The sequence below is a fragment of the Haemaphysalis longicornis genome, unplaced genomic scaffold, assembly GCF_048455015.1.
Source record: "Haemaphysalis longicornis isolate Haplotype H1 unplaced genomic scaffold, Haemaphysalis longicornis Haplotype H1 scaffold_6, whole genome shotgun sequence".
NCBI classification, from domain to species: Eukaryota; Metazoa; Arthropoda; class Arachnida; order Ixodida; family Ixodidae; genus Haemaphysalis; species Haemaphysalis longicornis.
This window is the reverse complement of record NW_027526407.1, coordinates 211764361-211775278: the sequence shown is the minus strand read 5'-3', so window position 1 is coordinate 211775278 and position 10918 is coordinate 211764361.

Genomic DNA, 10918 nt, shown 5'->3' with positions numbered 1-10918 from the left:
CTATCGCAAAAGAAATTGCAGTGGTCAGAACAATAATGCAGTGACTGAGCGTTAACTATAGCTTACTTTTAACAAAATTGTGGCTAACACATTAAATAAGGTGAACAGGGTGAACAAATTTCAGGGTGAACAAATAATCCAATTCACTGGTAGTATTTATGTGCCTGTTGTAGGATTTTTCTCTCTTGTTACAAATGGAAAAAATATACGCCATTGATACTTAAGCAATAAATTCACCGACAACCCGGATGTCTATTATACAGACGTCGCAAGAAATCCCGACCTCCAGGCCCACGTTGCAGTGGTAGTGGGTTCTGAAGGGACATCAATCTCAGCTGCAACAGTCCGAACAACCGACACCGATGTCGCAGAAGAGACAGCCATCGCCCTAGCGGCCACCTCCAGCAAAAAGCAAATTATTACAGTCATCACTGACTCGCAACAGGCATGCCGGCATTACCTATCAGGACGAATATCTCTGCATGCGCTCACACTTCTGAAACACGCCAAAACTCTCCCGCCCATTCACATTGTTTAGGCGCCTGGTCATGCCTCCCTCCCCGGGAATGAGGCGGCTCACGCCGCGGCCCGCGACATTTTACACCGGGCATTCCCAAGGGAGGCCGACGACACACCTCCAATCGCCTCGTCCAGCCAGTCGGTCCCAAAAATATACACGGATATCTTATATCATTATCGCCGGGAGCGCCTCCTTTACCCTCCTCCTCCTCACCCATCACTCAATACACAAGTCTCTCGAATCTGGCGCCGAATCCAAACACAGACTTACTACAACCTGGCAATTTCGCATGATATGTCACCAACTGTTTTTCCCTACTACTGCACAACATGCAATGCCCCAAACACCACCTATCACCTCGTATGGGAGTGCGTCAACCCTCCCAACCCAATTACATCACCTACATTGGAGCAGTGGGAGCATAGGCTGACCAGTTACCAGCTCGAGGATCAGGAGTACCTGATCTCCCGGGTGAGGGCTGCTGGGGAGCCTGAAGGCGGCCTGGAGTGAGAACACCACTCACTCTCCTTTCCCCTCCCCTTTCCCCTAAAAAATAAATGTTATTCCTGCTCCTCCTCCTCCATTGGTATTAAGTGCTGGTATTTGAACGCGCCAGTACGCAGCCCTAAATATAAGACTCCATAGCGACGACTGCAATTTCAACAAAAACGGAAAGGGCAGAAAATATATCCCACCGTCATATCTCTTGGCGGTGGCTTTATAAATAGTCGCTGGACAACATCAAGAATGGGCGAGAAAGTAGGTGGTAAATCGTCGTCACTTCATGTGTTTTTCTAATGTCTCGTAATTGCTTAAAGTTTGCTTTGCAACTGCGCCACTGCCGTTGGGGAAGAGCAGCATTTTGAATTTTTCGTTTTATTTTGATTTGGCAGTCGTTTTAATCTAGTAAATGTTTTTTTTTTCTAATTTCAGTGATAATTCAACTCAATGAACAGGTTCGGTACGTGATTCCGTTGAACCGGAACTGAACCGGAACGAAATGATTTCGCCTGAACCAGAACCGTAACAGAACCGGTATTTTTTTCGGTTCGACACATTGGTGCGGTGCGACCAAAGAGGTTATTAGTTATGCGCACTCCGATATACTTGTAGGATTCTACTGAATCTTGTAAGGTGTGTTTAAGAAAGTAATAATGGACTAGGTAGTTTGTTATGGGACACTTTCATCGCTTTACTTCTAGTAATATTAACTTCTCCGTGCCAAAGGCTGCACCAGTAAATAATATTATTCAGATCCCATTGGAAGCAAGCAGTGTCAGTGGCGTTAGTAATTTTACTATAAAGCGTCGCCACCAAAAAGGCAAACAGAAGAAATTTTAAAGGAAAGGTCATTATGTAGATAAGAAAAAATCAGTGTCTTAGTACAAAGCCCTGAGGTACTCGTGAACGTACAGCCACCCCAGGAGAATCAGTTTCATTAGAGGATACGAAATGCGTAGGGTTTTAAACATTCTTGCGGAACGATTTTCAGATGAAAAAATTTACGTAAAAGGAGGTAGTAATTTACATTATCAAATGCTTCAGCGAGATCCAAGAGTGTTCAGTCACTCACAAACCGGAACAAAATAGGCACGAAAATGGTAAGTAAACGTGATTAGCTGTGTTTCACAGGAAACGAATTTGCGAAAACCATGCTTCGAGTAAGAAAAAAATTCGCGATTCTAAAAATTTAAAAAGCCCGGTAAAAACTGCGTAATCAAGAATTTTACAAGGAACCGAAGTCCCGGATATTTGGCGATAATTAGAGAGACTATGTGCGTCACCTGATTCGTGAAAAGGAACTTTCCTATGGTATTCTATTTATTGCTAAGTAATCATCATCGAAACATTTAGTATAAATTCAAAATAACAGGCTTGACATATACAATTTAGTGTTCTGGAGTAATTTGAAATTGCAGTAAAGCCTGCATTTTACTAGCGAAAAATAGACGCGGACGAAGAAGCCGCTTATATCAAACACGGATATTTGGAATTATTGCCTATATTGCCTGTAATTCTATATTGCCTATTATTGCCTATATTGCCTATAATATATATTGCCTATAATTCTGTTAGAAATCACACGTATTTAAAACTTTTTATATCGTACGCGATTTTGCTCACAATGGATATATCGAACTCTCCTGCGCGGGATTTTTCGCTCTCCTTAGGCATGCGGCAAGCTTTCCCGCAATACATCAGCGCGCAGCGGTGGTGCGGGTGTCCCTTGCTACTCCCGCGCGAGCTCGGGCGCGTCCGTGGCACAGTGGACCAGCTCCACGCATGCATGCCCTTGGAGCCGAAAGCGCCACATTGGGCGCTGCGGGCTGCGGTGTCACCGAACTTCAAGACCGCGCCACTCGCTGCCGCACTTGTTCGGTTCGCTTGTTTAGCCGTTATTCGCTTGTATCCATGCTTGCTTCCGCTCTGTCGAAGACGCTGAAGAGGAGAAACAGGAGTACAACTTTTATTGCTTTGAAAAGCCTCGTGGGTGCAGCCCTCAGTCCAGGGCACTATTGGAGCAACCCGCCGTCTTCGCCGGTTCGATCAGCTGCAGCTGTCTGCTGGGGCAACAGCTAGCGAGTTCTCTCTCCCACTGCTCTCGGGAGGGGTTTGGGATGGGGACAATGTGGGGGTTAACTTGGCATTCCCATACCATGTGATAAAGCGTGGCAGGGACGCCGCAGTGTCTGCACAGGGGATCATAGAGGGTGGGACGTAATAGCGTGCAGCCTCGTAGGGTGTGGGTACGTGTTCGTCTGGAGTTGACGAAGAGCAGTCTGTTGGGGCCTGGTTAGTTGCTCAGAAACTGAAGGGTATCGCATTCGGCCAAGCCGGTAATGCTGTGTGATATACTGTCTTTAGGGGGTATACTGTCCTTTCCTCTAAGAAGAGGAAAGAAGACTAACGTTAGAAGACTAACGGTGCTCGGCTGACCAAATCTCGACAGAAGGCGTGCGCCACCTGGTTTATGCAGAGAGAAGAGTGGGCTGGGATCCAGATTATTCTTATGTTTCTCCGAGGTGGGTATTCAAGGATGATGCCGAGAGCGATTGTGGTAATTCTTCCTGCCGCATAATTTCTGTATGGTGCTTGGCAGACCGTGATAATGGTGGATGCTCGTGTTTGGGCGATTGCGAGGGTGATTGCCGTCTCTTCTGCTTGCAGCGTTTGTTGCCTTCCGTTAGTTAAAGGTGTTGTGCCACCAAATTTTAAGTCTGTAAAAAGCCTGCTGTAGGCTTTCTCTGTATGCAAGGACCCTCAACACGAAGTGCCGGGTAGAGCAAACGCTTAATATATATTTTAATTCGCTTCTAAAAAGTACCTAAAAGCTCTTCTGGAAATCGGGACCCATCGCTAGCGCCACTAACCATGACGTCAATGAATTGCCAGCATAACAAAGTTTGTGACGTCACACCACGTCAGCTACTCGAGCGACGTCAACGTGAACTCCAGACTCCAGTTACCACAGTTTGGTTGGTCGCTTGGTCGTATCAGACATATCCCCAGTGCACTTCCTTTCCTTTTCACCCGAATCACCTGCAACCGAATCACCCGAATCACCTATATAGTAGTAGTCGTAGTCGTCTGAGACACAGTATGCCGACACGACGGCGCCGACAACGTGACGGCGACGCCGACGAGTCGCCAAACCATTGGCCAACTGCCGAATTGCCAGACCGCGTTGTCACACTGCGCCGACGGCGACACTAACACGTCGGCCGATGGAAAGTCGCCGTAGTGCGACTGACTCGCCGACCGAAGACGCCAACAAAACCGGTCGCCCGACTGGTCGCGGAACGCGTTGCCGCGAATCGACCGAGAAGCGAAAACTGCGCCCCGACGACATTCGTGCCGCAATGAATGCGGCTCTATTTTGTTAGTTTCTGGAGTGTAATAAACTCAGTAAAGTCCATGAAGCTCATACAACTCAACACTAGCGCTAATGCGATCCGTATTTGGCGTTCGACGCTTCGGCCGTGCTCTTCGGCAACGAACGCCGCTACCCCGGAGCTGCAAACTGCATATGCGTGTGTGATCGGCTCGCCTGTAGAAAATATAAGGTCAGTTTTGTGCAGAAGAAGTGTTACGTAGGGTAATTTGGGTAATGAGAGATCAATATCGGCAGGGTTTTTAATGTAAAACGTAAAACCAAAGTACGGCAAGCACTATTCCTACAGTGCAAAATCGCAGTGGCAGGCTGCCGGGCACACCTATTTTTGCGAGCGCTTTCGCGAAGGAGCAGAGTTGATGGCAGATGCGCAAGCGCTATTTAAGAAATTTCAATTTACCAGCCAGGAATTCTGTAAACTAGCTAGTAAACACCGACGTACGACTCGAAGGATGGGTTTCAATGGGACCGGCTATTTCGCGGCGGCTGACTATTTGTCCGGTGGCGCAGTGGTCTCGCGCGTCGCGCCCGCTCGGTCAACGTTGCGGGTTCAATTCGCTGCGGGGGAAGCTTTCTTTTTTTTCTTTTTTTTCGGTTCTTTAAGGGGCATGGTTTGCATATCCAATTGCATTTCCATTGTTTGCACATCCATTGTTTTCATTTGTCTGCATCCGAGGATGCAGACAAAGAGTCTGTGTCGTGGCTTGACATGACGAGTCGGCGTGTTTACTTCCGTGGTGAAGCACGTGTGTGCGGGAGCAGACGCTGTAGTAAAGGCGCAGCTAGCGTCACTAAGGCTGCGTTCCAATTCACGGACAGCTTGGTAGACAGCTTACGAAGCAGTCTAACTAGACGTCTAAACGAATAAAATTGGAACGGCGCCACGGTCACAAACGCAACACCAGCGCACGTATTAACTCTATGCCAGCGCAGACGACCGCGTCGTAGCAGACGTGTTGATATGCGCAAGCCTCAAGTTTCGTAACTTATATTACCGTTGTTATTACAAACGTTACGTAATTTAAAAACTAAACAAAGTCATCTGTATTACTAGTAAATTATGTTAAACATTTCAATAAAATAACAAGTGCTTTTGTTTCAACATTAATACGCAAAAAGGTGGCGCTGGCGCCACTTATTAGTTTAGACAGGAAGGTAGCCTGCATCGTTGCTGACTTCGATGCTGTCTCCTCGAAGCAGTCTTCGTTGACTGCTTCGTTCGAATTGGAACGGGGCTTAACATGGCGGACTGCCCGCGAAGACGGCAACGAAGCTGTCTAAACGGTAAATTGGAACGCACCCTAAAGCTTATTTAGTGGTTCAAGTCGCAGCGTACCGCAGCGCCGCATGGTAGACACACGTGGCAGAGCGTCCTTGCAACACTGTGACGTCACTGCTTAAATCGGCGCCCAGAAACCGAAACCGTATCCTGTTCACAAGAATAGTGCGATAATAACTTTTTTACTCAGTATATGTGCATGTGAGAGCATGTATCATGCTTTCTAAAGAAATATAAAACGTTTGCAACGAAGAATGCACAAGCAACAACACAACACTTTTAACCTACTGAGGAGGGAGTGGGGTGTGGTGGTTACCGCAGCTTTTACTTTATACCGGGCATAGTCCGCGTCGTCAGTGTATACCACCTCCTCGGTTTTTCCGTATTGACGTTGAAGAGCTTCTGCCCTAGCCGCTCTTCGTGCTTGATGGTGTTCGGGATGCATATTCCTCGACAAGGGGTGAAATTTCAGTCTTGTCCTGATTTCTAGAGGGACTATGCCCGCATATTCCGTCTCCGTCAGAGCGTTAAGCGTTAAAGAGAACTGATCGACCGGTGCTCGTGAGGCCGAGGCGGACTTGCTGTGCCGTGAGATGGGCTTCCACGATTTCTTCTATGATGTTGTGTATCCCTAGTGCTGCAAGACGTTCGGTGGACGTCGTCGGGGGGAGGACCAAGGCTTGTTTGTAAGCTTTCCTAATAAGGGTGTTGAGCTTTTGTTTGTCTGCTGCTTGGAGGATCGTGTAGGGAGTTACGTATGCGAGGCTTGAAATTATAAATGCTTGAACAGCTTTATCGTATCTTGTTCTTTCATGCCATACTTTTGAGTCGATACTCTGCGGATCATTCTCGTTGTCTGAGCAGTGGATGAGTCCAGTTTTTGAAGTAGGCGGGTGTTCTTGCAATCTCCTTGATAGGTCATGCCGAGAATTTTGATGTGATCGGTGGGTTGTATGCGTATACCGTCCATCATTATGTAGAACGAGGTAGATAGGTCATGACGACGTTTGTGCACCAGCAGGAGTTCAGATTTTTGGAGAGCGCAGGCGAGTCCGCATTCTTTCGCGTACGTGTGTACAGTATATGCTGCCTGTTGCAATCTCTCCTGCATTCCCCCTTCCGAACCTTTGGCTATCCATATTGTGATATCGTCTGCATAAAGACCATGTCTGGAATGCTTCCAAGTTTTTGGGGCAGGTTTATCATTGCGATGTTGAACAGCATCGGAGATAATACAGCGCCTTGCGGCGTGCCTCTGCTTCCATATTTGTGGGGGTCGGACTGCAGGTCGCCTACTTTCAGGATCGCCTGTCTGGCTGTTAAAAAATCTCTAACGTACGTTCTCCGCAGTCTAGGGAGGCGAGATTCTCTAAAGGCGAGATTTCTAGGGAGGCGAGATTCTCTGAAGGTTACATTATCAAATGCTCTGAAGGTTACATTATCAAGTGCGAGAATTGCCTTGGGTGCATTTTTGCTTGCGGTCTGAAAAAGTTCTTTTTTAAATTGTAGTAGTATGTCCTGCGTCGATAGCTATGGCCAGAATCCAAACATTGTGTCTGGAATGCGATCGGTGTCATCGAGGTAGTTCTGAAGTCTCTGTAGAACGACGTGATCCATGAGTTTCCCCACGCAAGATGTTAAAGAAATTGGGCGTAGGTTCTCTATACATGGGGTTTTCTCCGGTTTTGGCAAGAACCTAGCTTCTGCCTATTTGCATTCTTTGGGAAGCTTGCTGCCGGTACAACACTCGTTCATATAGTTAGTGAGAAGCTCTATAGAAGTGTCGTCGAGGTTTATCAGTGTTTTATCAGCGCCTTTGCCGGGAGTGGTGTTTCTGCGGAGTTTGAGAAGTGTTGCGCGTACCTCTGCCGTGGTTATGGGCTTGTCTAATTCCAAGTTCGGGGATCCTGTGTGATCAGGGAGCTGATCGTGTTGTACTTCAGGGAGGTATCTGTCCCTAAGCGCAGTGATGAGTGACTGCTCGCTTCCTTGAAATTTGTGCATTATCGTTTGCATTGTCTTGCAAGTTTCAGTTTTACTTCGGGCAGGATCTATGAGGTAGCGAAGGAGGTTTCACGTTTTGGAGTTACTAAGTCCGCCACTGAGGCCATCGCACATGTGGGCCCAGTTTTGGTGGCATAACTGCTGCATATCCCTATCCGAAAAGGCAGTGAATTTCAGCGCCATTTTTGTGCTGAAATCCGCTGAAAGCCATGGTTTGCGCTGCTGGCCCCGCTGAAAGCCGCTTGTGCTGCTTAGCAGCGTCTCAGCCACGCTGTCAAGCAGCGTCACGCGCGCCGGAGTGGCGTAAATGTGCTGAAATGTGCTGCAGGCGCTCGAACCTCACTTGTGAACAGCGCTTTCATGCTGCAATTGACGTGTCGCTGGCGGGCGGTACGCTGGACCCAAGCGGTGCTGCCACTGCAGTGTGCGTGCGCGTGCTGTGCGGTGAAGCAAAGAAAAGCTTTGCGTACAGAGGAGGATGAAAAAACTTTATTTATGCGAGACTTAGGTGCTGATATCTGGGCACCCGCCTGGTGGGGGGTTTCCTCTAGGCCGGGATACCTTCGCCTAGTTGCGCTAACTTTGGAAAAATGCGTTATTACAAAATCAAGGCGCCTAACTGACCAACATTTTCAACTTTGCCCTTTTTGCTGTCGCAGAAACAGCAACCGCTTACCATATTCACGCGTGCGTAGGTGCGTGATTACGATCGAGACAGTGGGGTTTGAGGCACTTCGTACGGTTGTACCCCTATCCATATATTTGGTATTGCTAGAACTAAAATTATTCGCTGCAATCAAATGAGAGCGCGTCCGCCGCCATAGAACGCGCGATGATCAATAAGCAATGATTATAGCCTAGTTACACGGGCACTGTTTAACCATGGTTAAGCAAAGCCACAGTTTGCTACGTTACACGACAGACGAAACTGCGGTTACCCCGCTAACCATTATTAGCGCAAACTGAGCTTGTCCACCTCAGTTCGGTCACACTAACCGCAGTTTCCGCAGCCGCAGTGTTCAAAATCGCACAAGTCAGTACGGACGTGGCGGCACGCATCAGCGGAGGCAAAAAAAAAAAACAAATTCACTTGGCGTTCGGAGCCTAGGAGGCGAAGGCACTCAAATAACCGGCGTCCCAAAGCTGCCCCCAAGAGGTGCTTGCGTTCTTTGCGTCGCTCTCGCAATCAGCGCGACTGCCCGTCAGCAGCGGCTCGTTTCGCGATCCATTATTCACCCGATCAACTACGACAAAAGCCGTGCTAAATTTGTAAATTCCGCGCGTCGTCCGCCAAAACAATGGATCAAGCAGGCAATCGTAAAGCGTTTTCAGCACTCGGAAACGGTCGGCGCGCACGTCGGCCGTGCCTGCAAATACGCCGGCCCGACCAACGTTGGCCCGACTGCCCGCACGGCACTGCAAGCGGTTCGAACCGGCCCAGAACACGGCAGCAACAGCGTGTCACCGCTCTTTGATATCAATCTGATCGCGGAAAAAACTTCCACATGCGAGAAAGTGGATGTTAGTGTGGTGAAAAATTGTGCTATGGATTGTAATTCACAGTTGCAGAGATAGCGGCTATCAAATATCCGCAGCGATGCTAAGCCTAAAGTTGCCAACACCGATCAGACGCGAGCAAACCAAGCCGGTAGCGAGCTGTTGGGGAGGCCCCTCTCCTCGCCGCGCGCGAGTGTGTTTGGGTCTGAAGCAACTGTCTTAACCATATTTCCTTTTGTCTACACTGCTTCTCTGTTGTTTTTCATCGTGAGATTAAAAGTTGGTCAATTTATTTTTGTTACGCTCACAACCAAGTGACCGCTGCCGACACTTGTAATTTCGCGTGCAACAGCCAAAACCGTTGTTTACGATAGCCGCGATTAAACGTAATTACTTGGAAGAGGGGAACCGGGCAAGCGTAGGCGAGCGACCAGATATTGCCACAATGAAAAGCGGACTTAAAAACTGAAGTCCGTAGCTGCGACGGCGAAGCTTAAGGTGGGGGTAGCGGCACCCTGATGGACGAAATGATAGCTGCCACAATTCATTACTGGGCTGCGCAGTGAAGTGCCGAACGCGGCGGCCGCACAATTAATCGCCAAGCACTTGTCACGTTGCCTGGCTGCGCTAGGAAGCGGCGTTTCCCCTCCTGTCTTGTTCGTGCTCCGTGTTTTAAACAAAGTTGTTGCATATCACAATCACTCACGCACAACAGCTTCAGCATTTACTCCATCATATCCACATCACACGAAGTCTGGTTGCCAGTCAAGCGCCTGTGGGAACTACTGCATAGCCTGTGAGTGCACGGCGAACACGAAAAGCCATACAACAAAAATGGATCAGAATGATGAAAACTTACAATTTTCCTGCTTAACGGAATGTTCTGAAGGTTTGAACAAGAATTATGTCCTTATTTAGAGAACCCACCTGCTGAATATATGTAACGACAAATGTAGCAATGTCCTACATAGTTGAAAAGTTATGCAATGTGTACTGTAATACCATCACACAACATACCGATGAAGCCAGTGTACCATGTAGCACGCACCATGCAATGCGTACCGCAAGAAATATATAGATATTGTAGCATACATGAGTCAGGAAGAAGAAAACGCAACATAGAGCACACCAAGCATACGGCAGATTTTTTGAACGATTGAAACAGTAGTCTGATTTAGGCATGCAACAAGTGAGCCTTGGACATTTTACTTGCTATTAATACCTGCCTACTCCACGTGATTGATCATACTGGATTTATGATATCGTACAAACTTTCCGGGTAATGAACTTTATTATGGCATTCTTGAAATCTTCCATGTCAACACATTCAAGATCGTGCAAGATAGAGTAAAAATGTGAAGCATTTCTTTTGTTTTTGGGACAAAACATTAACAGTACCGGGCTACCATACGTGTTGCTCTTAACTGCAGTCTGCAACACAGGTATGTGGATGTAGTGCAGGCACTCCATTTGCTTCACAGAACTGGAAACATGCCTTGCAAACACCTGTCTGCTGCTTCTTCAAAGGTGGGGACAAGCTTTTTATGCATCTAGGTTGTGGACACCTGTAGCCCAGAAGTTACTAGAAAAGTTCTTAGATGTTAGAAGGAAGTTGTTACTACAGGAGACCAAGTCTTAACTGGCAACTTTTTCAAGATGCCATACAGTAAAAACTTATAACTTGTAGTTTTATTTCTTTAAAAAAATTAAAAATTTTCATTTTTAG